Source organism: Apus apus, chromosome Z (assembly GCF_020740795.1).
Source record: "Apus apus isolate bApuApu2 chromosome Z, bApuApu2.pri.cur, whole genome shotgun sequence".
Taxonomy (NCBI): Eukaryota; Metazoa; Chordata; class Aves; order Apodiformes; family Apodidae; genus Apus; species Apus apus.
This window is the reverse complement of record NC_067312.1, coordinates 21,540,716-21,568,633: the sequence shown is the minus strand read 5'-3', so window position 1 is coordinate 21,568,633 and position 27,918 is coordinate 21,540,716.

Below are 27,918 nucleotides of genomic sequence, written 5' to 3'. Positions count from 1 at the left end.
TACCCAAATGTTGCTCAATCTGCCTAATAAGCTTCAACTACTATATTTAACCTTAAATAATCCCACAATTCTTTTAAACTATTCCGTTATCCACAGGTAGTTTCCTTTGACGAAATACAGTATTTCTTTCTTCTTCTGTTTGATTATCTGATCATCAGCTTAAAGTTAACTTGGCCAAAAATGAGGCCCTTCCAATCCCTCACCAACTCCCACATTTTTCTTAATCACAGATCACACCAGCACTTCATTTTTTGTATCTCTGATTCATAGTCTGACTTTAAGTTTTAATATTTCTTTCTCCTTCGCTCTGTATATCTACTTTTTGCCATGTTTATTTTCCCAATAATTTCTAGACTGTAGTCCTTTGGATCTGTTCTTATTTAACAATTTCAGCCGAATCAACACCTGCGTGCATCTGGGATACATTACACTCTTCCTGGCCTTTCTAAAACTTATGGCATCATCCTTCACCATTCAAAGAACAAGTTAACTCATTTTCCTCATCATGAAAGTTTCCCATACCCTTCTATTCACCTTCACATGAAAGTTCTTGTTTTGCATCTTCCTTATATTAATTGTGTCAGTGATTATTGTTTTGAAAGTCCTATTTCTCATTAATTTTTAAGCTCTTTTAATTTCTTCCTCCTACTATTTTCCCACTAAACTGCTAACTTTGATTAAAGAGGAGAGGAAAGCATAGCAGATACATGGATCACGTCACATAAAACAACAACAAAAAACCCAATAAACCAACAAAGCCACCTGCAATGGCTGTGTGGGAAGAGGTAGGAGTGGGATATAGCATTTATTTACTTTAGAGTTTTCAGACTATTCAGAATGATGAGGTGGCAACCCAGGGTTTTTTTACTGTTCTTTTAGCAGTTGTGCCTTCTCCCACTGCCTGATGTGCCAAGACTTGTCTAACTACCAAACATTTTGCAACACTCATATGCATGACCATCTATTAATGAAATTAATATCCTTCAAAGTGTTTTGGGCTTTTTTTAAGTTAGAATTTAAATAGGGTGGTATTATTTCAGGCTAACCTTTAAAACTGGGATAATAATCAAGTGCTGTGGGCTAAAAATAAAAGGTTACTGCTTTAGTTGACGTTTATTTTATATCCTTCCTGTTCATGTGTGGTTAAAAGTATGTCAAGGACATTATAGCTCAATTATGAGTATTTTCTGAATAAGAACTTTCAAATAAATAAGCATTCTCATTTGCATTAAAACAGTCTCTTCGAATTTCTGGAGACTGAGGCAACATGCAGACATAAAAGGAGAGCCAAGCCCTTCTCCAAAATGTTTATAAGCTTAACAAAAGGCAGGATGCAATAGCTGAAACAACCAAAAGGAGGCTAAGGTGGCAATGGATAGTGAGGTGTTAGCAGAGACAAACAAACACATTAAACACAGTTATTTTAGTTTCTCACTGCCCAACTCAGTTAAGAAAGTAGTTTTTAAAGGTCAAGTTTTTTTGATGGAGAGTGTCACAAACTGACGGGATCATTGTCCACAGAGTATGATAAAATCAATCTACCAGGTCTGTCTGTATTTATATTTAAGCCAGCATCCCTCATACCACAAAGATATTACATTAATGGATAAGCTATGTGATAACATCAATGGTTAAAGTCATTCCTTGGTCCTGGGCCTGAGAGTTCCATCTCTCCCTTGACGACTGGAAGTGTCATGGGCCCACTGAGCTACGAATAATTTGCCTTTGTGTTGCCAGTCTAAATCTATTTGGAACACCTTAGCAGCCTGGCCAGAGATGGCAGAAGTGCAAGGTGATTGGGAGGAAACTAAACCCTCTCTGTCTCTGGAGACAGCTCCTGGCAGCTGTGAAGGGCAAATCTCCCTTTAAGGATGACACTGAATGTAGCCTAAGCAAGTGGACTACCATGGAAAAAGGTATCAAATACCTGCGAGAGCTGGCTGTGAGAGATGTGATTTACGATAACTGGTGAGTGTTGACCCTGATGAGATGCCCTGCCCAGAAATTATGCCCTGCCCAGAAATTATGCAGTCAAGTTTCCAGCATTTGGGGGAACTGCAGGAGTCAGCACAACTAGAGTGCAGGGAATGCACCTGTCTGCTCTTGGTGTCTCCCCTGCCAGGTAAAGTATAGATATAGGAAATTATTATCCTGGTTCTCTCAAATCAGGACGTTATGGTAGCTCAGTCCCATTTCCCTGTGTTATGCCCATTTACCATGTTTCTACTCCAGTATAATCTCAGCAGACAGTCAAAATTGTCCTGAACGAAATAAGCCAGAAAAGGGGCATGGTGACTTCAGACAGTGTGTGTTTTAGCAAAGTCTAAACAGATTTATTGAGGTGAAGTAGATGGTCTTTGCAACCTGAGGGCTTTCTCCATGCTCAGTTATGTTATGCCTACAACAGTGGTAGTGGCTTAGAAATGACAAGGCTGGAAGTTATCTAAGTGAATGAATGAATGGAATGTTATAGCCATGGGGCCTGAACATCAGAGTTAATGGAAACAATCATAATAATATGTCAAACAAGTAATAAATTGGCTAAGTAATGTGTTCCTAGCCAAGAATGGAATAGGACCTTAGGGCTGGATGCTCACGTCCAGAGAGTTTGGTCAATGGCTCAGTGTCCAGATGGAGATCAGTGATGAGTGATGTCCCTCAGGGGTCCTTATTGGAACCAGTACTGTTGAGTATCTTTATCAATGACATAGTGGGATTGAGTGTGCCCTCAGCAAGTTTGCAGATGACACCAAGGGGAGGGGTGTGTTTGAGGTGTTTGAGGAATGAGATGCCATCTAGGGCAACCTGGACAAGCCTGGGAAGTGGGCACATATGAACTTCAGGAGGTTCAAGAAGGGAAGTGCATGTTCTTGCAACATGGTCAGGGTAACCCCTAGTATCAATATCAGAGGGGTAGAGCACCTCTGTTGTGAGGACAGGCAGAAAGAGTTGGTGTTATTCAGCCTGGAGAAGAGAAGGGTCTGGGGAGACCTTATGGCAATCTTTCAATACTTAAAGGTGCCTTATAGGAAAGATGGGGACAGACAATTTAGCAGGGCCTGTAGTGATCTAACAAGGAGTAATTGTTTTAAAATAAATTAAGGTAGATTCAGAGTAGATAGAAGGAAGAATTTTTTATTATTACTATTAGGGTGGTGAAACACTGGCACACATTACCCAGAGAGATAGTAGGTGCCCCATTCCTGGAAATAATCAAACTTGGACATGGCTTGGACGTGGCTTTGAGCAACCTGATTTAGTTGAAGATGCTCCTGATCACTGCAGGGCGGGGTTGGACTAGAGGACCTTAAAAGCTGTTCTATGTAGGACAGTTAGGTCCATTCCTTTGTGAGTTCATAAATGGTGTGTTGGAGCTATATTGAGGATGAAAATCTGAACAGAATCCTTCACTAGTTATTTACAAGATATTTAATGGGGAGCAATGGGTACATCTTTCCCAATATTTAAAATACTTCACTAAGTCAATATATTGCAGGGGAATACAGCTACATACTTCAGTTAATTATTTTTAAGACAGAAAATGCGAAAGGATTTTAAATATTAAGAAAATAATAATGTGCCTGGAAGTTACTATTAAACAACTCTTACATCAATATGAGAGTATGTTGTTTTCCTTCTACATTAGCAATCCAGAGGGAAGAATTTTTAATCTGTAGAAAGGGAGGGGAGAGTCTATATTTCAGAGGGTAATTGATTCTGAGCGATTTGGAGGGAATAAGCCAAACACAGAACCATATTCTCTAAATTAATGCTGTTATTAAGTAAAGGGGAAAACTTATAGCTATCTATACTCACAGTGGAGGTGTGCAGTAAATGCTGGGAGGTATATAAATCTCTAGCACCAAACAAACTGAGTTGCTAACTGAAAGGGATCTCTCATGCCTCCTTTAACTACCTGACTGTTTTTGAAACTTCTTTTGATGTATTCTGCTGCTTTATGCTTATAGAAATACCCTCTTCCTTGTGACTTGCCCTTATCAAACTACCTTTTATATAGAAGTCTGTTTAATGGCAGGCAGAAATAATTTCAATCCCTTAAGGTCATATAGCTCTCTTCAAAGGTTAGGACATATGCTACAGTTAGGCTATATTTTTGAGGTAGCTACATTATGGCTTTTAAAGAAAGACTTGTAACAGGCTATCTGTCCCTATGGAAAAACCATATGCTATTTAAAAATAATGGTCCTCAAGAAATTTGCTCTCATAGATAATTTATTAAGAAGAATTTATCCCTAATTACAGATATTTTAGAAAAGAAGGTCTTCTTTCTCACATCTATAACAACTGGCATGTAGTAAACACATTAATACTAACCAGCCAGCAATTAATAGCTTCACAGAATACTCTTGGCTTTTATGAAAGCCACAAAAGTATAAACTGGTGAAAAACCTCTCAACAAGAATAGAAACAAGCCCACTGACACAAAAATGTGAGTGGATGCAGTGGGCTTCCCCAGAGTGAGAACTTCTAACACTTGTCACATTCTTGGGGAAGTGGCTTCCTGTGTTATGTTTTTTGCCAAGAATATGAAGTCTTAACAGCATTCCTTATGTTGTTTCAAAAAATCATCACCTCCCCCCTCTATTTTGGCTTATCCCACTCCACATAGCTCCTCATGCCCACCCACAGGTGGGCCCAAGCAAGGAATAGAATAGAAATTCCAGAGATGTCAGTAGTTTCTTGTATTCTGTGATTTACCAAGTCTTTTATATCTTACACTTGAGGAAGACCTAAAGCAATCATATCTAGAGTCTTACATAAGCTATCGCTATCTGCCATGATAGGATGTGGTTAGAAAAGTGATGCTCCAGGATTTAAAATTTTAATTGGTCTGGAAGAATTGATGCTATCCCTATTAGCATCTCCTGTAAATGTGTAAGCTAAAATATATTGGTGGAGAAGGAAAGATCTCTGGATTTAAGCTCTAGATCAGGCCACAGAGGATTTCTCCATTTTGTCTTAGTTTTTATTTCTAAGCAATGCTCTCCTAAAGCCAGAAAAGGAATATATTACACTCAAAATGACTGGAGGTCACAACTTTATGGATATTTTCTAAGATCTTTATCAGAAAAAAAAATTATTTACTTAACACCAGCTTTAAAAAACACCAGCTCTTCTCTTAAGAACATGGTTATTGAGAAAGAAGCAGATCTCTAGAAGTTTCTGGATCTTCTCTTAATAGAATTTTCTAGGGTAATTGTGCAGGAATCAGGATTATACCAGTTGTATTGATTGTTTTCCTGAGAGAACTGGAAGTAAATGTAACATTACAATTATCTAAAATTTGTGGAAGACAACATAATTAGAGTGCTAAATAAAACTATGGCCAACAGAGTCATAAAAAGAGGTCACTTATCCTGTGCAGTTCTTTATACTCAAGAGTAGGAGAATCACATAGGAGCAAGAGGTAAACCTAATTGGGACTGTGACATTGCTGCAGCTTCAGGGAAGTCTGGTTGCATCCAACAGAGGTGATTATTGGCAAACTGGATGTGGAAATGGGTCAAAAATTTGTTAGAGAAAATGTCATACATTGAGAAACTTCAAGAGCTTAAGCTTAACAAAATTAATAGTGACAAATTACTTGGTTTTAATGTATAAATGGTTACAGGAGTGAAAATACAGAGTATTATATGTCCTTTAAGTTTCCCAGAGAAAGACCTAATAAAAGATATGCTGAAACCGAGTGATTTCAAATTACTCTCTGATCTTCACACTGAGGGTGGTTAACAGAGAGGGATGGCTTCAAGTTCTTGTTTCTCAATGTTTCAGAGGAGGGATTTGACCCAGGGCTGCCCACATGTTCCTGGAGTTTGGGCAAAGCTGATACAGCCCCAGGGGAGTTGAATGAATCAGTCTTAGGTGCTGAGGAGAAAGTTATGAATGTGGGGAACCTGAGTTGATTCACTGCAGCCCTGGGAAAGGCCATCTACTATCTATGAATCACAATTTAAGAGGTGCATGAAGGATAAAAATGCTTCTTATTTAAACTACTCTGTGCAAAATTGTTTAATATAGGCAAAATAATTCGGTATTCCAGGAAGAATTTTTTCAAACTGGGCTGAACTTTCTGCATCATGGCTCATGAGTCTTAGTTTACTACAATCCAAGCCAATATATTATTTGTTCATCAAGAAAATTGAAACAGAATGTTGTAGAAAACATTAAAATATATTCTTTTTCATAATCTATTATTATTATCAGTGTGGTATTTTATTATCCTTTGTTAAATGTTCACAATCTGCTCAACATTGTAGAAGATGCAATAGACAACACCTCCCCCGGAGTGCATATAATTTCAGCTTCTGATCTGGCAATTTAAAATGCATGACTGGAATCCACATGTAGTTAACAGTGCTCCACTTGAGCCCAGCAGTCTGCCTGAGCATTATAACTTGCAGAATTGGGACTGCAGGTATTTGTATGTGGATATGAGGTTCCCCTTACTCCCTTAAAGACAAAGCTTATGGCTAGAGCAGAGAGTGTGATTTCCATAGTTTGGAAAGACAGAGTAATTGCTCTGAAATCAGGTGTGCAGCATTACAGATTTTCCAATTCAGGTGGAAATCTTTCTCTGACCCAGATTTCTTGTATACCAGAGGCTCCTTCAACCCAGAAACCTGACAATGAAACGGCTGTCCGTGTTGAGTTCACTACGGACAGGGACTCTGGAAATTGCCGATGGCTCTGGGGAAGAGCCAGGAGATACTGCTGAGAGGTACGTGGCACAACTTGCTGGGGATGGACCGGCCAGCCACACTTGGTGGAGGGATGAGAGCCTGGCTCCTGGACCAGCTCTGGACCTCACAGGGACACATGCACTGCCCCACATCTCCTTACCGGAGCTGCTAAGAACACTGAAACCCGCTCTGGGGTCATGAGAAGGGCCAGCCCAAGATGTTAATAAGAAAGCTACTTAAGTTCAGTGAGCCAGTATTTCTGGATGAAGTTTTGTTCATCAGAAAAAAAAATCTCCTCAGATCTTCAGTCACTTTAATTACATCTGTCAGAATCCTATTTACTGTGTGCTTAAAATTGAAAAATGTGGGAAAAAAGGAGAACTTACCCAGTGGAAATTGATTCCCTGATGCACTTCTGTCTCACTAATTACAGAAGAAAAAAACAGCGCATCTGAGGAAAAGAAAGGCTGTGGAAATTATCTGCACACCAGGCATTTGGGAAGGATACTGTTCCTGTGCAGTGCTGTGAGTCTGAGAAGAACATGCAGCACCCACCACCAAGCACACACTTCTATCTTTAGAGGAGCCTAGCAAAACCTACTGAGTATAGAATGTTAAACAGAAAGAGCAATTTTCATTAGTGTATTGTCTTCCTTCTCTTTTCACAGATTCTTCAGCAGAAAACAGCCAGCTGAACTCTAGCTGCTATTAGCAAAAATAGCAACAACCCAACTGGAAGTAATTTCACTGTTGACCGCATTGCTATGTTAACAAATTATTTCATTCCAAATTTGAGGGGGAGCAAAAGTATCATGGCAGTGTTGTCCTTGACCTCTGCCAGGTACAGCTAGTTTTCTGGCCCAGACAGCATGATGCAGGAATAATATTTCTCTCTCTGAAATGGCAAGTGTTGTAGTTTATTATTTCTTTTTTTCACTTTTCTCCCTTAAGTTTACATATGAATTTTCAAGTCAGCTCCAGAAGCTTAGTGGAACTGAGCTGCCTCTTGCTAACTGGGTTGTCAATGGCCCTGTCCCCTCCTACCTTCAACGTGAGTCTGCCTCCCTTCTCTCTGTTCCCTAACTGAGTTTCAATTTCCAATTTGTTTTTCTTGTATGCTACCCTCTTGGACCAGAAAATATCCTCCAAAATCATTGGGCCACTTCTGTTAGAATATAAGACCACAAAAGTTACAGCTGGAGAAAAGCATGCTGCCCTCTTAAATGTGAGAAGGTGAGTGTAACAGAGTCAGTTGTTGCCCTCAATTATACCAGTACAGATCTGGAGGAATTTTGTTTTCTTAGACAACAATAATCCTGTTAACTGAAAGTCAAGGGCACTGCCTGTGCATTTCTGTTTGTATCCCTTCCCTTCTCCACTTCAGTTTAATAAATGGTACCTGTCTTAAAGGACTTGGGGATATTCTCTATAGCAGAGGGTTTATAAATATTAATGGTGTCATAGCCTGCATGATGTGAGGCACAAGCCAGGTAGTCTGTTTAGAAAGAGCTTGTTTATCTTTTGTGAGCACCACAAGAATGGCCAATCTGAGACAGCTTGAATTTATAAGGTGTAGAGTTTTCAGAGGAAGAGAGCATCAGGTATTCACCTCCTCCCACAATCCTAAACCTGTTCTGCTGAAACACAGGGCTTGATCTCCCAGGTTAATTTCACACTCTGGTCAAGGAAATAGGTTCTCCAGAATTTTTAAAAACAGGAAGATGGGCTTTACCTCTCATTTCTCTTCCTCACCTTCACTCTTAGGGTCCTTCCTGCTCTTCTGTGTTCTCCCCTTGTGGTCTCTGCCTCTCCTCCCCACAACACTCCTCTCCCTGTTCTAATTTATTGAGGAGTGTTCTTTACCCTCTTTTGTTTCTCTGCCCACTGGAGAAGGCCCATGTCCTGTACATGATTTCAGGTTGTGAAGAGGAGGAATTTAGCTTAGATGCCTGTGTAATTACCTTTCAGAAAGTACATCTTGGAAAATATTGTTCTAATTCGTGTATTTTCTTTTTCCAGAATCATGCTAGCACAAAGTTTAAGTACTTAGGAATATGCTTTTAAATTAAAACTAAGTCACTGGATGCTTCTTTAAAAATTTCTCTTTGTAGCTGGATAATTGCCATTATCGTTATACTCTCCTCAGTTCTGCCACAGAACATTTTTTTAGTAGAATTTCTGTGGAAACTTTGAATATCAAAATAACCAAAGGGTTCTGTCTGGATGCTCCATTTGTGCGTGGAACCTTCAGTGGGGCTCTAAGAAGCCAAATTGCTTCCCCATGGGAACTCCCTCTGGTGAAGTCACTACCTGTAACAAAAACTCAGTTGTGTTCTGGTACTGTAAGAAGCACAGACCATACATCTATCTGTAGTCTTCAGCCTGTCTTCTAGCCTGTAGTCTTCAGCAGAATTAGCTAACCCTTCAAGGGTTAGGGTCTCCTCCACCCCAGCTCAATATGAGTCACCTCACAGCAGGCACTAATGCATCCAGATATAGAGCATAATTTCTCTGTCCCAGGAGCTCATGCTGGTTCAGCTGTTTTCCCTAAAGTTAATACTGACATACTTTAATAATGCTATTTATCTTCAGTTTTGCACATCTAAACCGGAAGAACCTTAAGCATTCTGGTTGTGTTAGGACCTTTCCTGAAGCCATATTGAACATCTCTTTCACTTCCTGTCTTGTTGCTCCATGATGGTAATACCGAAGGAAGCAGGAGGGTCTCACAGCAGGAGGAGCAGGATGTCACTCGGTTCCTCTGGGCTTTCTGAAACAACTGAAGAAGACCTGTGTTGTGGGTGGTTGTATGGAACAAACACTTGTTTTATAAGAGCTCCATGTAGGCCATTTCATTTTCCAGCCACCAAATGACAGCGGTTGCTGGAAGGAGCTCTGTCGTATCTCAAGCACAGCCTTAGACAGCTTCACTGCCATGCTGTTACTGCACTAGGAGCAGCAGAGATCCCGGAATAAAAACCATAGAACTACTCTTGAAAAAATGAGCCACCCTAAAATTTAGTGCATTTTACTCCAAATACTTAGAGTTGTATTCAGGCCAGGGCTTTGCAGGAAAAAAAAAAAATAAAAAAATTAAAACAAATAAATAAATAAATATGGCAGCTGTGCAGCATTTTCCTGTTGCATCAGGCACAGATGTGAAACTGACTGGGCTCTTCACAGTGGCCAGCAGGCATACACAGCAAAATTCTGTGCAATACATCAGGAGACAAAATAACTCTGATTTAAAGATCTCATTTTTTGCAAAAAGAAAATGTATTCTAGAAGAATTTTCAAATTAGTGCATATTTATGTATAACATGCTGCATTTTAAATATAAAATATTTGATAAAGCTTTTTTCTCCTTGTTTGTTTTGAATTAGTAAAACATATGCTACCTTCTTATTAGAAATCAGAGGGTCTTTTAGAGGAGATAATTTTGTGAATAATAAGCACATGGCATTGAAATAAGTAAGAGACAAAGCTATTTACAACTTTATTCTCATTCACTTCATGGATTAACTGTTCAATAACTCTGTCATCACTGAACCCATTTGTGCATAAGTTTATTTTTTAGTTTATTTATCTGAAAGATAGGTATAAAATCATTTATTTACCAAACAGTTGTTTTTGTTTCCCCATAAGCTAAAGAACAATTTACAGTGTCATTCTTGGGGGGGGGGGGGGGGGGGGGGGGAAAGTCTATCTTCATGCTCAGGCAATTACCACAGCTATGCCACAAAACAACTCAAGTAAATTATTTTAGTCTTACTAGCCTTGGGAGAAATGTGAAGATAGCATTTAAGTAATGCCAATTTACTGTAATTCCCAACGGTTTCATATGGAAGAATGGAATGTTTTAAAATAAACATGACAAAATAGCTCCACTAATCTCCTTCTGCTTAGAAACTTGTCAAACCGAAGAAACCTTTAGAAGAAAATGACTGCAAAGTGATAGGATGATTTTCCTCTGCACACATCCAGAAAAGGGCGGTCTGGACAATGCAAGGTAAAAGGATAAACAAACAGAGTGCATGAAAATTCAAAACTCATAGTCTGGAGGTTTGCCAGATGGCAAAGGTTTTTTAACTCCTTCTCATGTATTTTTCACTCCCATCACCTGAGCTTCTTCGTTGTTCCTTTACAAAAGCTGTGGGGTATATGTTTGCTGCCTCTGTAAGTCACCTGGAAGTATTTTGGACAGCAGCATTTGGCTCTTCAAGACAGAGGTTAAATCCCAGGGTTGCTTGTCAGGTCAAAAATTTTGTCTGAGGGAACTTCAAGGGCTCAGAGTCTTCAGACTGATTTACCACAGCAGGGCTAAAACCCCAGGGAGGATTTTAGATTTCTGTGGACAGCTGAGATAGGCTTATCTCTGTAACAGTGATCAACATTGGCAGGACTCCACTGTAGGGAAGCCAATGGTGATGTTTGCTTTTCATCACCACCAGCAGACCTATCACTCTTCATACCCACTCTAAACAGCTAAAAAGAAGAGAAAACAGAGTTGCAGGAGGAACTTCTGAGAGAGAGAGCAAATGAGCTGTAATTTTTTGCATGTACTGGGAGGGTAGTGAGGCCCTTAGTACCACTCAAGGAGAAATTTAGGGCAAGGCAAGCTCTTTTATTCTCACTTCTTGCTAGGGCTTTAGAGCGACTTTGTTTTAGCAAAGGGAGTTGCAGCATCTTGGCCTCCTGCTGCTGTTGCAGAGCAGGAGGCCATCAGGAATAATGACACCATAATGATGCACTGATGTCAGCAGGAGTATGCAGAGGAGACCCAGGCTGAGCAACTGAGTCAAGACCCTCCATGGTGCTCTTTAAAGGGTTGTCACGGGCTAGACTTGTTTTGACTCTGCATCTGCTACTGGAAACAAGGGGTCTATACCTATTTCCATAGTATATAAACATGGAGTAACTCTGTGGCTTTAATCTAATTCCTCACTTACTCTGCTCCCAAAAAGAAAAGACTATGACCCAGATAAACTGCTGAAAAAGCCATAGGCTCAGTGATGGATTATAAGATTCCACAATTCCACATGGGATGTGACCTTCTTATTAATTACAAAATGCTCCAGCTCATTAACTCTCATTTGATTCCGTAATTAAATAACTTTCTTGCAATACAGAATCTGGGTGGGAAAAAATGAGAGTAAAGAGAGAGCTTTTGTTCTGTGCAGCAGTCCCATCTGTTCTGGATGTTCTGTGCTTTATTCCAATTGTACAAGGACAAGCCCACCTGGGAAATGACATTTGTAGATTTAGGCCGCCCCACGATGTTGAATTTTTAAGAACGCGTAATAAAAAATATAAACCACTAACAAATATGTAATGGACCCCAATGGGATTTTTCTATTTTAATCTATATGAAATACTTCACCTTTTCCCTAGACAATCTACATTGTCTACTATTCTCAGACAAGCAAGGAATCATGTCTGTAGTTTCACCATGTGATTATCATCAGGCTGAAACAATCTGCAAAATCCTCAACAATATGCTGGTAAAAAAGATACTATTCTTCCTTGCATCACACTGGTTTTATACCAGGTAACTCTGCTGGTGTCAGAACTGAAGCATATTGCTGTATGACTGGCATAACAGACTTTGTATGTTTATTGCAAAAACAGCTTAAGTACCATATGGCCTAGGGTGTGGGAGCACAGTGAACCTCCCAAGACGAAAAAACTCATCTTAACACTGGTTCCCAGTGAAACAAAAATTCCTTTACAAAGATTCTTGATTGTCATATTTCATTACGTTAAGCAAAGCTCAAATTCTTACAGTCAGTTTCTTCAGCTTGTACCATAAAAGGCAATTAACGACTGTCAGTATAATCACGAACACAGATAGTATCAGAAGTGTGTGAATTAAAGCATTCCAGGTTCTTTCTGCAGAGAGTGATTATCCTGAGAAGATATCCCACCAATGATGGGCAGTTTCAGATTCAATTTGACTGGACTGTTCAGTAAGTTCAACTTTGGCTGTTACATTTTAATGATAGACTCAGCCAAGGTTTTATTCTGCTTCCTCAAATGTTCTCTAAGTTCTTGAGAATATCTCATTACTTTCCCCAGAGATAAGCTTGCATGACTTAGGTTCAAGCTCTCATAATACCAAAGCATTGCCACCTGTTCCTCTGTATATGCAAAAAATGAGTATGTTTGTCCGTGCCAGGTTAAATGGGTTATATTTATGAGACACGCTACAAATGGGATAGTCATTCCATATTCTTCAACTACTGGTTGTTAGTTCAATAGGGAGGGCTTGATCCCACCCTAAATGTATTTATCAAGTTATTAGCCTTTTCCACTTGCCCACTTGTTTGCAGGTGGTAAACTGTGTGCAATTTCCAATTAATTTCTAATAATTTACTAACCTGAGATCACTTCTGGCACTCCAAACCTAGAAATGATTTTAATTTTTTTTAATACAATTTTACTTACTACCTTTACTTGATTGGTCCGACGTGGAAAAGCCTCAGGCCAACCTGAGAAGGTATCTACTAATGCAAACAAATACCTGTATCCATTTTGCCGTAGGAAGGCCGAGCAGCTGAAGTGGGCCTTCACCCCCTCCACTCCTCAGGTCCTTATTGGTGTCTCAGTTCTCTCAGGAAGGCCTTTTGGGATGCAAACGAGAGGGGTTATAATGGAGCTTTGACACATATTCCCACCTGAGGGCTGGTTCCTCACACCACCCTATGGCTCAAACACACTGCAGATATAACGTTGTGCCAGCCAACGATGGGGTGGGGGATGGTGTCAGTGAGACTCCCTGAGCCCATCATTTTAGCCTCCTGTTCTCACTCCCAAAAGTGGCAACGGGCATTCAGGTATGTAAAGCAAGGTCCATTTTCCCAGCTCTCTCCTGAGGAGTTGGAAAAAGGGCATAATGTCTTTTTCCCTGTCACACCAACAGCTGGTATAGAAAACTTTACCTAAAGGTTACTTGCAAGAATTTAGAACTGCATAACTAGCTCCTGTAATCACACAAAATTAACCCTGTCCTTCCCAGCTTCATGGTTCTGCTAGGGAATTTAATTCCACCTCCAGTGAGTCTGAGCCCTTATCTTGATCTATGGTCAAGACAGGATCTAATTTAGACCTAGAGGCTTCTGCCAGGATCAGGGACAAATCCTTTTCCAATGCCCTTCTTGCTTACAATATACATACTGATTTAACCCAACCACGCTCAATTTCAGCGGTGACTCATAGAAAATGATCCCACTCTGGTGACTCTGGTCTCTGCTTTTTGTTTTCTGTTATCCAGGGCAGGCTGACATGTAAACAATATGTGAAACATTTACAGTTAGCTTCTGGGTCCCAATATATCAATTTTTCTAGAGGGCTCACATAGTCTCTCAAAAGAGATTGAAAATACTTTGTCAGACCCCTGTTTAACCTCATGCACAAGTTTGTTCAATTTGGTTTGTGGGTCCCATCCTGGACCCCATACAAAATTAATTGTTGACATTACTCTAGTCTGTCCAGGTCCCTCCTGGAGTTAGGATTCCAATCTGGGTTCTCCCTGAGCAAAGGATGGTTCATATAATCTTGTGGATATTTATATTCCATTTCTTTAGCTTTTTCAACTCTTCACTGTTCTCATTACTGAAGAGGATTATTATTTATTTTTAATATTATATATATATTTAATTATCATTATTACTTTGAGTAGCTCCAATACTTTTCTTCTTATTGGTCCCACAAACTGTTTCAATTTAACAGGTCCAATGCTTTAAAAGGGACATGCACATCAACAAGCTGTCCCTCCACCTTGAATGCTTATCTTAAAGGAGCATGGACAGCAGGACACTGTCCCACTCTCCCAGCCACCTGACCGGAATCTGTATCCTCCTAACATCCACTCGCCCCCATTTCACTCCCCCTCGTATTACCAGGGTGGAGAGGGAGAGCTGAGGGTTCCATTAACTGATCCTATATATTCTCATTGACTTACAACAACTTTCTTTACTAAACTTACATTTAATTATCATAAAACCATGCACACACGACACATCTCATCCTCCTTCATGTTTGCAAAACCACATTGATTGCAATCGACGAATCTTCAAAGGCCCACTCTTAAACTTGTTCCAACCTCCAGAATACATCCTAATGGTGAGCATTTAGTAATGTCACATCCTGCTGAGGATACATTATAGTGTTATAAGACACAAGTGAAACAAAAGGGCAATACCAGACACAAGCTGAACAACACTTTTTAACAGTTACCAGACAAGTAAGACAACAAAATTTTTTTCACAATACCACCTTTAGAGCTGGCCAGAGGGTGGGACCATCCCACAGTCCCTTTGCCACTCCGGATGATTTTGCAGGGAAAAGAACATACTGTGTATGATACTTCAATCCATTTTCCTCTCTCCTGAGAAATAATGTAAGTTGAAGGAGGGTATTACAATTTCGGGTCCCATTCATTGGCCACTTTTTCTTCATTTTCTAGTTGATATGGCGGCCACCACTGGTTACAATATTTGATGAGAGTTTTTTTACTAAGTGACTTTCCCAGCCCCTCTGCGATATTCTTCCAGTAGGCCTGTTTACAGCCCAGGGGACATTTCTTAAGAATTCCACTGTCCTGTGTGTTTCCCATTTTTAACCCAACACAATATACTTCAGTGATGCTATAAAATCTTCACAAATATCAACAGGTCAGCCCCGCAATTAACAATTCCAATTATACCATTGTGTCTAAAAAAACCCATACATTAGTCACATAAAACATAAGGTACTGGGACATTTACAAAACACACATTAAACAATTATCAATCCAGTTACTATCCCTTTGACAGCTGCTAAGACACTCCAAATTACTATCAGCCAAACTTTGCTATTGTTTCACTTTTAAAGAGATCTCTAAACGTAGTTACAAATGACAAAACTTTCCCTTCCTTCGTCTCCGGCCGCGCCCCTCACGGAGCTACAGAACAGCGGATCAGAACTCCACACCCACTTCATGCTTAGCTGCACGTCTCTGTCACACACACACCCAATTCACAAATATTTCAACCAATCTCATAAGATAATACAATGCAATTCCAAAACAAAAAATCAGTATTTCCAATAACTCAATATCCAGATAACATTTTCCAAGTTCACAACGTAAAATAACATCTGCCGAGTCTGATTACCAAGAAATCAATGCTTGTACCAAAGCTCACTCTACTGAGCTTGTACCCAGAGCACGCTTACACATTCTGAACCAAAAGCACACTCTACTGTGCTTTTCACCACCCCGCAGGGTTCTTATGAGCTGCAACTTCTGAGGCAGCCTTCCAACTGACTGGTTCCAAACAAACAAACAAACAAACCAATGCCTTATTCTTACCAGAGGTCCTTGTCTGCTCCCTCGTGGATCTGCTGAATCAGTGAGTCCCTCCAGAGAACTCTCTGGGGCCAGCCTAGGGGGTCGCCGACTCGGAGGTTCCTGCAGCTGAACAGAGAAAAGGGTCCCGTCTGGGTCGCCAACTGAAACAAAAATTCAGAGCTTCCAAACCCCCTTGCTTTCTAACACTCCTCACCACAGTTGGAGGCTAGGTGGGGCTGGGTAAGGATTCCGAGATTAAGACCCAATCACAACAAACAAGCTGTTATTGAGCAGGCATTCTTTATTGCAGCGCTGGGCAGCACTGGGGATTCTCCACCATGAGTGCTCCGATGACTTACTGAAACACCCCGACTAATATACACCAAAAATATGCATATTCAGTTCCATGTTAATGAGTTCCCAGAATTCTTTTACATAGTCATTTTATTTCCTGAAATTGGCTATCTTTGTAACTATGCGTGCTCGAGGGTCTCCTGTGGGGGTCTTTGTTGATTCTAGTCCTTTGTCGTCTTTGTCCTGGTCTCTCGTCCTGGTCCAGTCTCCAGTCTCCCTCTGGTAGATTGCCCAGGTGGGTCAGAGTCCACATAAATGTTGTCTGTAGGTGCTTAGAAGTCTTAGAAGTCTTAGAAGACTTAATGCTATCACAACCTACAGGATGCTTGGCATAGTTGACTGATCGTTTCACAAAGCACCTTGTTTTAAAAGCAACCCTTAGTGTAGCAAATTCATTATTTTAGTAAACTTTAATTAGGCTATATTTCTATTGAATTTACTAACGAATATCCTATGATGTATCACCAGCTAGGAAGTGAGTACTGTGGAAATGCTGAAATGGCTTGACCTGGTGTTGGATCTTCACTAGTCACGCCCTTCTAATGCCCTTGAGCCTTTTTTTCCCTTCCCAGGGTCCAGTCAAAGTCACCTGAACCTTAGAGGATAAGGGAGAGCAACCTATGCCATTCAAATAATGGAAAACTCATGCTGAGTTTTCTCAGGCAGCTGCAGACCCTTCTATCAGTATACATCCTTCCAGGTTATGGTTAGGAGAAATTAGAAACAAAACTGAGCCTGCTCAATTAGGTCATGTTTGCCAGATCCTCACACAAATACCCTTCTGTCCCTGCACACATAAGTAACCTAAAAGGCATAAACAGGATGATGTACGTAAGGCCTGGGAGATATCTGTGTGTATAAGACTGGAGGAAGAGAGAGGAGTTTTTTCAGCCAGATATCGTCCAAAGTTAAAAAACCCCTGTCAGCTCAATCTGTTTGGATCTGTCTGTGCGTATACATATTTGCAGACAGCTCATGTAATTACAGTAATTATGTTACAGCCCTAAAAACTTGGCGCTGGCTGTGTTGCTCTTTGTCATTAATTATTAACTTCCTAACAGGCTTTTCCTTTCCATGTAAATTTTGAACTTCACAGCTACATTGCTCACTAAGGCAAGGTGCATTGGAAAATTAATGAAAAACTTAGAGCCATATTGTTAACTTAGTAACATTAGCTCTTCTGGGTGAAGGCTGGTGAAGCAGAACTGTACATCTCCTCTCAGAAATGCCGGGACAAACTAAAAAGATTGGCATTTGATACATAAAAGTGTCCTTACACTGATGACACATAAACTTGCAAATAATAGAAACTATTTGGGCTAACACAGTCATGGGATTGTAATTATATGTAATGACTCTTCCTGGAAGAAGGACGGAGAAGGTCTCATCCTATTTCAGATCTTTTCTTAACCTGAAGATTTCCCAGGGTCTTCCTAGCATCTTAAAGGAGACTGCAACTCTCTTTTCAGCAAATACATTTGCATTTTTGGCATTCATGGCACTGTATAAAAACATACATTATATTAAGGGTAAAGCTCTATTCTCATGCAGCAACATCAATCCAGAATAACCCAACAGAGTGATGTAATTAAATGTTGAGGCCTGGCTGAACTAGAGTTATTGCAGTTTGATATTGGTGATAGAGAACAGAATTTGACCATGTGTTATGCATGTGCCTGTGTGTCTGTGTGTGTTGTTCCTAAGAGGAAGAGATGCCTGGTATAGCCAAACTAGTCTAGAATTATCCCACTGGCTTTTCTGTGGCTTGGCTGGGATCTGGCTGAGGGCCTGTCATGGTGGGACCATCGTTGTTCTGCATTCTTACCCTCCCCCATAAGTGTCAGGAGATCCTTTTGCTTCAGTAGCTGCAGGCTGAGCAGTAAGCCTGAAAAGGGGGGGTGGCAGAAGGCACTTTGGATACATCACTTTGGACAAGAAAACATACTGAGATACATAGCTGCAATGTAGTCTCTGAAGTATTCTGCAAACAAAAGATGGATTATTTTCAGGACATTTCTCCTAAGCTTAAGAACACAAAAAGGAAAAAATGCTGATTTTTCTACTTAAGTCTCCTTTGGTAGCCTCTTTGGTACCTAGGAAACAATTGCTTTACCTACATTGTGTTATGCTGTTCTTAGGAGAGATTGCCCACTGCTTGAATTGTTTAGTAAAAACCTTAGTCAAAGTCTGTGGACCAGAGCAGCTGTTTCCATACATGAAGTAGCTAAGGCTTCTGTGGAACAGAGCAACTGTTTCCATACAGCAGTACTGAAGTGGTCAACGCCGCTATGGACCAGAGGTGAAAATACCAACCCGTCTTGGGGTATGCAAGGTTTGCACCACTTCATGCAAATGGAGAATGTACATGAAAATATTAAGCAAGCACCAGCTTCTCTCCTTTTTTGCTTAAGTTTAAGCAACCATTTGTGCCTTGGCTTTCATGTTTTCAGCCCACCAGGGAAATCCTCCTGCAGGTACAGCCTGGAAAGAAGCATGTCAGCTGCTCAGCCCTCTGCATGTGAATAACATCCACTCACAGTTTCCCGTCTTTGGCCTCCATATTTGCTCTTTAGCCAAAAGCAACCTTATCAGCCAGAGCATGGAGGAGGGGCTCCCCTCTTGATGTGTGCAGTGTGTGCTTCACAGTGGCACATTGCATGTCCTCCCCCTCTATCTGCAGACATTGCAGCTCTGTTCTAATTACAGACTTGTGGCAAGTAGCTGTATCTAGCCTGTGAGTCAGAGAGGCAGATTATAGAGTCTGTTTTGGAGTCTTGCTCCAATGTGGATGATTTACCGTGAGAATTGGCTTCGTTTTGGTTCCTTCTATTTTGACTTGTTGCAGATGCACAACTCTTTCAGAGGAACACACAGTGAAACAGTTCCTTTTGCCATTGCGGCTGATTGACACCTGGCTTCTTTGAGACACTTGTGTTCCCTTCTCCTTCAAGTAAACACTGAGCTCTCCAAGGCACCTAATGTCAGTGCAAGGCAGACTACATTTGTATATACAGCTCCCATAACCATGTAAAACAACTTGCTTCTCATTTAAATTGTGCAGAAGTCTTAGCTATAAGCTTCATGACATGGCCCTTAACATCTGTGAAAATAAATTGAATTAAGGTTGTTTTATCTCTTGCAGATGTTCAGCAATGTTTTTGTCAGGGAGTTGCTAAATTGAAGAGAAATATCTTTTGGGGATGGAAAAATGAAATACTAGTATTGGCTAATGTCATCTCATCAGGTTAAGACACCAGATAGACGATATGCTAGAATGAAATAATACTAATGTTATTGAAACTGCCTGCAGTGCTGGATTAAGGGTATTCAGATCTTGAACTCTGGAGGGAGAGAATGGACATAGAAGTTAAAAGGATGTAAACGTGCATACAGATCAAATTGTGAAAGGATATGTTGTCTATTTCCAATGTTTCAGACAAAAAACCTAACTCTAAACATTTCTAGTGTATTATATAAAATTAGTTCAGACAAATCCTTAGGCATTCGGGCTTTTAAAGTCTGTATGGAAGCAATGTGACTGCTGGGAGTTTCAGGGACTTCACTTCAGTAAGGATGTGTAGGAAGAACAACTGGCTTACCCAGAAAACTTAGCAGAGCTCCTTCTGGTGGACACAGTGACAGAGAGTACTGTAAATCAGATATGTAGGGGCTGCAGCTGATACCTCGGTCAAACGCTCTTTATTCATCTTTATAAATACAGCTTTCCATCCCAGAATAGTTGATATCCTCTTGAGCTTATTTTCTGGCTCGAGTTGGACAAAGCAGCTGAGATCCCAACTGCCTTTCTCACTCTTCCTCTAACTCAGCTCAGCTAGTATGCACGAGGTGACCAGGTGCTGGCTTTTCAACAGCACCAGCTTAGTGTCAGATGGTTTAGCTTGATGCAGCTGGCATAACACCAGCTTTGGGAGAAGGCATGTTAGTGGGGTGGTGGTGAGGTTAGAAGGTGAAGCTGTTTGGGAAACTCTGTTGAGTTCACTGAAGGTAGTATTTATTTTAACCACTATAGAGAAGGGGCAGCAGACATGGCTCATACAGAGCTATATCTGAAGAGGGTGAACATTTTGTGGACTGAAACGCCCTTCAGAATTTTTTAAGAAATATGTGAATAGTTAGCTAGATTTAAATTGGATTTCTGAATCATGCACCCAGTATTTATCTGACAGACTAGCAGGGACTAAAGGGGGAAGTCTCTTTTCTTGCCCTGGAATGGCTTCTGCAAGTTGCAGGTGAGGCAGTGCAGGAAGATTATTATGGATGTAGCTGTCACTGCTTCTCTCTGGGACAGAGGAGTTCCACTTCCAGCATTGTCAGTCAGAGGCCCTTAAACGTACAAAGTAGTTTTGAAAAAATAACAATAAATTAATAAAATATAATCCCTCCCCAAACAGATTCCCCTACTGTGAATTGAATAATTCCTTTTTAATATACTAAGCCATTAAAAAATTAAGCTTCTTTCTTTAACACCAAAGTAAGGAAACTGTGTTTTATTTGGAGAACAGGAATGCCTGGAGCTGCTCTTTCTCTTTCACCAGCTCTCAGCAAGTGGCCACTTAGTTTTAATTGCTCCTCAGTGTAGTCCAATTAAAGGCATTAGCAGGGCAAGAACCATTTGGTAATCTGTAAAAGGTATGCGAGACAGTTCTTGTTTTGCCTAAGGTTTCAATTCACATGTTTGGGTGAAAATCTAACCAGCTGGAATGCCCTTGAATAAATACATGAGTATTAGCATGCTATCAGTTATAAGCAAGACAAATATATATATATATATGTAATTGAGTAGAGCAAAACTTTACAAAATATTTGTTTATACTTGGAAAGGCACAGGATGCTGAACTGACAGAGCCAAATTATGAAGTGACAGTATTGACATTTGACTTGAGAGATGTTTCTGAGCTTTCTTGGACTGGAGGTGACTGGGAGGAATATGACAGTTTATGGCCTGGTCACTTCAACCTGCTTGTGCAGACAAAATATAAAGTCCCTTGCTGCTGAAGAAAGATTTTGCCCAAGACAGGAATATAAGGTGAGTTGTAGAGTCCCTGTGATCCTGTCTTCTATACTAGAGTGAGCAGCTCAGAAGTCACACCTATCATTCTGGCTACTTCCCATCATAACTGACAGTGCAGCCCCACTAAAGTACACTAACATAGTATTTTTTCACAAAAAACCTCTACACTGTGCATGAATGGTTTGAGCTTAGAGTTTAAAATGAATAAACACATTTGTTATGCCTACTTACACAAGTGCAATACTTAGAGGCTTTTTTTCTGTCAAAGAGATGTTAAAGTCTTACATAGCATCTGGTATAAGGTCACCAGATAGCAGAAATAGGGGACAACAAAGTCGACAGGTAGAAAAGGGCAAAGATCTGGATGTAGTTTACTGCAGCGTGTGACGGAATGTAGGTGTGCCATGGAAACCTGCCCTGGGATCACTTTGATGGGCCTGGACAAGTTTTAGCCATGGACTTTACCACAGCAAATTCAATCCACTCTCCCTTGACCCACACCAGGGCTGAGAAAGAAGAGGTTCTGCCTATAAAGGAGAAAAATTTAAGTAGCAACTAAATTTAGGAAAATCCACCTGAACAAAATCAATGCCAAATTGTCTCTCATCACTGGGTCTCAAGGCAGCCTTACCCACTGAATTTTATAAAACTTGCCAGATTTCAGTTGTTCTGAGGCTGAGATGAGCCATTTTTTCTCGTTTCCTAAAGACAGACTCTATTCCTACAAGAAATGTACTTGGTTACATCCTTTTATTATTCTTAAGAAATGAGAATGAGATTTGTGTTTTTTTTCAGCAGTCTGTGCCCTCCCAACCAGGGCTTTTCCTAAGGTTTCTTACATGTGCCATCGCTTTTTTTACCGTTTTCTTTCTGTTTGGGAGCTTCATCTGTAGTGAGGGCATGTGGGAACCCACAGGGCAGCCTGCAGATGCTAGTGGGAGAGCTGATCTCATGGTTGGACTTCTCTCACCCCTCCGCTGGATGAAGCATTCAGAGAAGCTTGTTTTTCGAAGAGATTTTATTTACTATCTAACACTTAGGTGGATCCGAATTCAGTGTTACAGAAGAAAATACACTGTGTTCTTGTCCTGCACACTTTACATGTTGCTAATGGACCTGCTTCTCTTAGAAAGGTCATTAAATGAAAAATTGCTTTCAGACAGGCTCTTAGTAGAGACCTTAAATCTTGTTAATCTCAGGTGCATCACTGTGGGTCTTTCTTACATTTGGAGTTACATTTCTTACCTTTCTGATATCTTTGGTGCAAGAGTTCTTTGTACTGACACCCTGGGCACAGGATGCTACACTCACCTACAGCTGTCCAAGAGCCTTTCCATCTCTGGAGACAGACTGCTGTTATTGCTTGCTCCTAGTCCTTCCCATGGCAGAGGGCTAACATAAAGCTCTTTTTCTTTCCTTATTTTTTTCCTTTTATTTGTTTTTTTTTCAGGTTATTTCCAATCTATATAGGTATAGGTCTGTAAAAAGGGAATAGGTATAGTATCAGTTGACAGCTTTATGTATCACCACTACTGTAAGTTTACCAAAGCTGAAGTTAATGCAACATTCACATGATAATCAAAAATAGGTTTGAAATTATGAAATAGGTGTGAAATAATCCCCACACAATGCATGCTACAGTCCCTTCAAGCAGCCTCTCTTTGTAATCTATTTTGTGAGATTAATAAGCATATACATCTATGACTCCGTTCCGGGGAGACATAAATCATGGGAGGCAGCAGGTGAAATAGTGGCACAAAACACACTTCACAGAGGTTTTTGGTATTGATTTCACCATGGTTAGGCCTTCATGCCTGGTCTTAAAAGAAACTTATTTGCTGATTTACCTGAGCTGAGAATTTTGTACTGAGCAGAGCCACAGGATACCCACCAGCTGGTATGCCTGTAGGTTTCCTCATCTCAGGTAGGGACAGCTTGTTGCTACATTGCTTTGTGTAGTCCTGTGTCCTTTCCTGCTTAGCTGATGCTGCTGCAAATGTGCCAAGGTGTGGGCACAGTGCTACTTGCTCAGAGTAAAATGACTGACCAGTTCTAACTTTTAATAGTACTTGTTACACCTTTTATAATAAAAAAGTTTCTTGTGCTACTTATAAAAATTCAAGTATGACAAGTTTTCAAGTGGAATACTTTTCAATCAAAATGTCTACAGGGTGGCCTTGGTTTTCTCCTGAGTTATAATCTCACTGTGCCTGTACTTGGCTAGTGAACCAAGTAACCATGTCCAAAGGTGTATTCACTCAAAGGGTTTTTTCCTTTGTGTACTTCCCACTTGAAAATCCCTTTCCTTTTTATCACAGAGGCACCAAAAAGAGCATGGAGTTCAACCTTAAGTTCAAAGGGCCTTAGTAATAAATCAACCAGTTAGAGGGTACCACAAAGAAAACAGGATTTCTGTTATTACACTGCTGACTTCCTTGATCCAGCTAAAAAAAAAATAGTTATGGGTTCTCCTTTATTTTCATACCTTCGCATCTGAGCTGCTGGGCATCCAGAACTATTCCTCTGGTGAATCACAGGTATGCAGGGGCACTGACCTTGAAACCACCGGGCTTGTACATGTCTCATTGCATTACCTTGTATGTGTGTCTCTCTCTGTCTATGCCACATTTGCTATTTAATTTGCTTCACCACTGTAAAAACTTTGGTCAGTGTCCGACGCAGAGACTCCAGAGCCACTAATATGTTTTTGGAAACTCTTTCTGACTTCAGTGTGGGTTTTAGGCATATAGCTTGGAACATGCTAATGGATTCAAACAAAAAAAACCCCAGAGAAATAAAAAATATTTGGGCACCTGAGTAACAAGATATTCCTTTCAGAACATGCATGTATTTCCATCAAAATAACACGTGTAAATCACAGCCCTTTGCCACTAGGTGGTACCCACAGAAAAGATTATGTTTCTGTCTTTGTAATTGGGCATGCAGTCATTTGCAGATAGGAGTTTGGTCTGAGTGCACTCATGACAGCTTATGTGAACCCTGAAGTCTCAAAGTTTTTCATGGTAATGAATCTTAATACTTAGTTATCAGATAATCACTGCAATCATTTAACAAGCTAGTTTTGACTTGTTTTGGCTGTGTTATGGTCCTTTCAGTTTGACATGCCTGTGCTGCTGCCAGCAGAAGTGGTACCACCTACTGTCTCTATCTCCACTCCTGGCAGCTTGTTTCTCTCAAAGGATCATACTTTCATTAACAATGTTCATTAAGGCTTCAACTCATCAAGATACTGAAGATCATAACTAATTTTAAATATGGGAACTGTACTATTGACTTCAATCACTTTGCTAATGTGCTTAAAATGAGGTGAATACTAAAGCAATTGATGGATGATACCATACGGCCTGTTGCAACTGCCCTGGGAATCAATTCAACCAGGCAGAACTGTGCAGTCAGGCTGCATGGAAACTCATGGTCCTTGGTCATGAGCACATGTTGGGATCAGACTGAGACCACACACTCCTCTCCCACCTCTGCATCTCGCCTCAGTCAGGCACCTGGGTAGTGATGCTGCCTTGCAGAGAGCACTGGGGATATTCTCCCACCCACCTCAGGGCCTCAGGAGCCAAGGTGCAGCACACTGGCCCTGAACTTTGGAGGCAGATTCTGTGTCTGGTCCCAAAACCTTCATACCAGCAAAACCTTTTTTAAGTTCATCATGAGTTTTTGGCTGTGTAATACTTTAAGATCTAGCCCAGCACAGTGCTTTTCAGTCCCCAGAAGTATTTCTAATGAAGACTGATTAATCTGTTGTCTGAGTAAGCATGAAAACTGATAAATAACATGTCAGAAATAATTGTTAAAACAAAACACATTTGGGTATACCTCAGCAGAATACATACAGCTATTGAGTAACAGTCCTGAATTTCTAGCAGGAGGGCTGTGTATTGCGTTGCTTCATTGCAAGATGTACTGTGAGATTAAATCACTCACCTGTATTCTCAATTGGTTCACTTCAGTGTGTGAACTGTCACTGCAAGCATCAGCAATGACAGTTGCGTCTCAAAGGGGAAGAGTTGCTGCAAAATATATTTTATACTACACTGCTGCAGTATTTAGATTTTGATAATAACCTTACCATAGGCTTCAGTTAATTTGATATAGAGCAGAACTCAGGGCATAGGTAGGGAAATGGTAAAATCTGGGCTAATATTAAATATATTATTGTATTCAGGTATCTTTTCAGGGGCAAAAGTGTTTGGATCCTAGAGCACAGAAGCTAGCCAGGCAGTTTTCCTGCCTGGCCTGCCACCTGTCATATACAAATCTCCTTTTCACTGGGCCTCTCTGGGTATGTGGGAATGGACCTCAAGGCAGGCAGGGTCTTCTTTCCTTCGGAAAATATGGATGAGACAGACATTCAAGGTCATTGACCAATGCTCCGAGTGTGGGTCAATATTTTTTCACCTGATGCTCAAACATAACTGGCATCTTGTATTTTTTGGAAGTATTTTGTTAATATTCTGCTCCTGCAGAACTTTACTCCCCTTGATTCAACTTTGACCACATCAGGCAATGTGCAAATGTTTATGTTGGCTGGCGGGGCTATGTATGTGGAGCTGGAGAGCTTTGCTTACTCTTGAGAGCACACTGCGATTAAAATACTGAGATTCTTAGTTGCAGCAGTCACCTAAGTAGTAAGTGACCTTTATTCAGTTCTTTTCTATGTGAGATGAACTTTCTCTCCTGCCCCTGAAAAAGAGAAATGACCAGCACACAGGGAAGAATTCTGGAGCAAATAAAAGATCTTTCTTTTCACACCTCCTGCTCTGGCTACTACAGTTTGCATGTTCTAAGTAAATATTCAATAGGAAAGGAAGAGATTACTCTGAAAGTCAGTGTTTAGCCCATGCACCTGTGAGAAGGGTGGAGGAGCAATCCAGTCCCACTGGATGGATGTAGGAGCTCAACTTGAATTCTCTCCCCTGTGGAGTGTCCAGAAAGAAGCCAAAAGACAAAGTTCATGACTCCATTCTTCTCTTCTGGTGTGCTCATAGATAAAAAGATGGTAACTTCCTTGAACTTAAAAAGTAAAGGTTAAGGTACATAACTCCCAGGGCAGGTTAGGGCTGCAAATCCTGAACAGAAGGAATCACTCCATGCAATGGCAGAGAACACGACAGTCCTAAAGATGGGCAGTATTTAACACCAATCTCTGTTGCCAGCATCTCCTTCTAGCTGCCTACAGTGGGACTTAGAATAACCTGGTAATTTTATTATTTTTATGTAGTGGGAGCCCACGCATCCAACCAGGGCTTTGTGAACAATGCAAGGCAAAAGGCCACCCCAGAGCTCAATAATTGAGTTGCTGGTCCTCATGCAGCTGGCTGTGAGCAGCCATGCACTGCTCAGGGAAGTCTAGCAAGGATCTGAATTTGGGCTTTCAAAATCTTTAGATAGTGTGTTGACTCCTTTCCTCCTGTAATGGTAAAGAAGGTGTTGGGAGTAAGGCTGCATTCTCATCTCTCACTCATCCAGATTTGCTACTGCCAGTTTTGTGCCAAAAGGAATGAATTAGAAAACCATACTACTTAAAAATATTCCATCTTTGCTGATGTAAAATGGCACACTAATGAAATACAAAAATCTGTTAAATCTGAATGTAAATTGGACCTATACATAACACATTTGCAAAATTTGTAGGTATTATATAATGCAATGTTCTGTATGATCTCCTCCATGTCTTATAGTCTCTTAAGTATAATAGTTGAAAGCTGTATGCAGAAATACAATCTGATGTTGCTTAATTCAAAGCAATTTAATAATATATTTCATAGCAAAGTATCACAATCTATTAAGCCAAAGACATTTACTGGGAATTGACTTCAATCCTTAGGAGGCTGAAAGTAACTTCAGTGGCATTAATGGCTTAAAGTTAATCGTTTTTGCTAATGTTTTATTTGAAATGTCCTGCTCAGCAAAGGTAATGTGACATTTTGCTCACTAGGGATGTCAAGCCAGATTCACTGCTGACACAGGCAGGTGTAGCTCCATTTACTTAATTAGAGCAGCACCTACTTATGTCCCCAGTGAATTTAGTATCTTGCCCTTTTGAAGAAAAGGGAAAAACATAAAAGTTGGCTCTTAGAAACCAGGAGGTGGAGCACAGAGGACAAAAGAAAGGGAAAATACTAGTATCTGAAATGAGTTGGCCCCAGTTTCTCTAGCAAAGTAGTTTGTAAAAGCAGCCAAAGCTGACTTTACCCTTTTCAGGAAGGATGTGTTAAATCTTGCTAAGTAAATGGTGTGAAAATAGTCTGAGGTTTTAACAACCACTTGAAAGAAACAAACATATAATTGTTTCTGGAAAAAAGGATAATCATTGCCCTTTTGTGAGGAAGAAAGTTACTCTTTAGAGAGAGAACAGAGACAGTGCAGAGATACTGATGACCTGGAGCAGAAGGAAGGTGTTTGCATTAAGAAGTTCATATAAGTCTTGAAAGGATGGAAGAGATAATGGGGAAGTGGAAGATAGGTAAGGC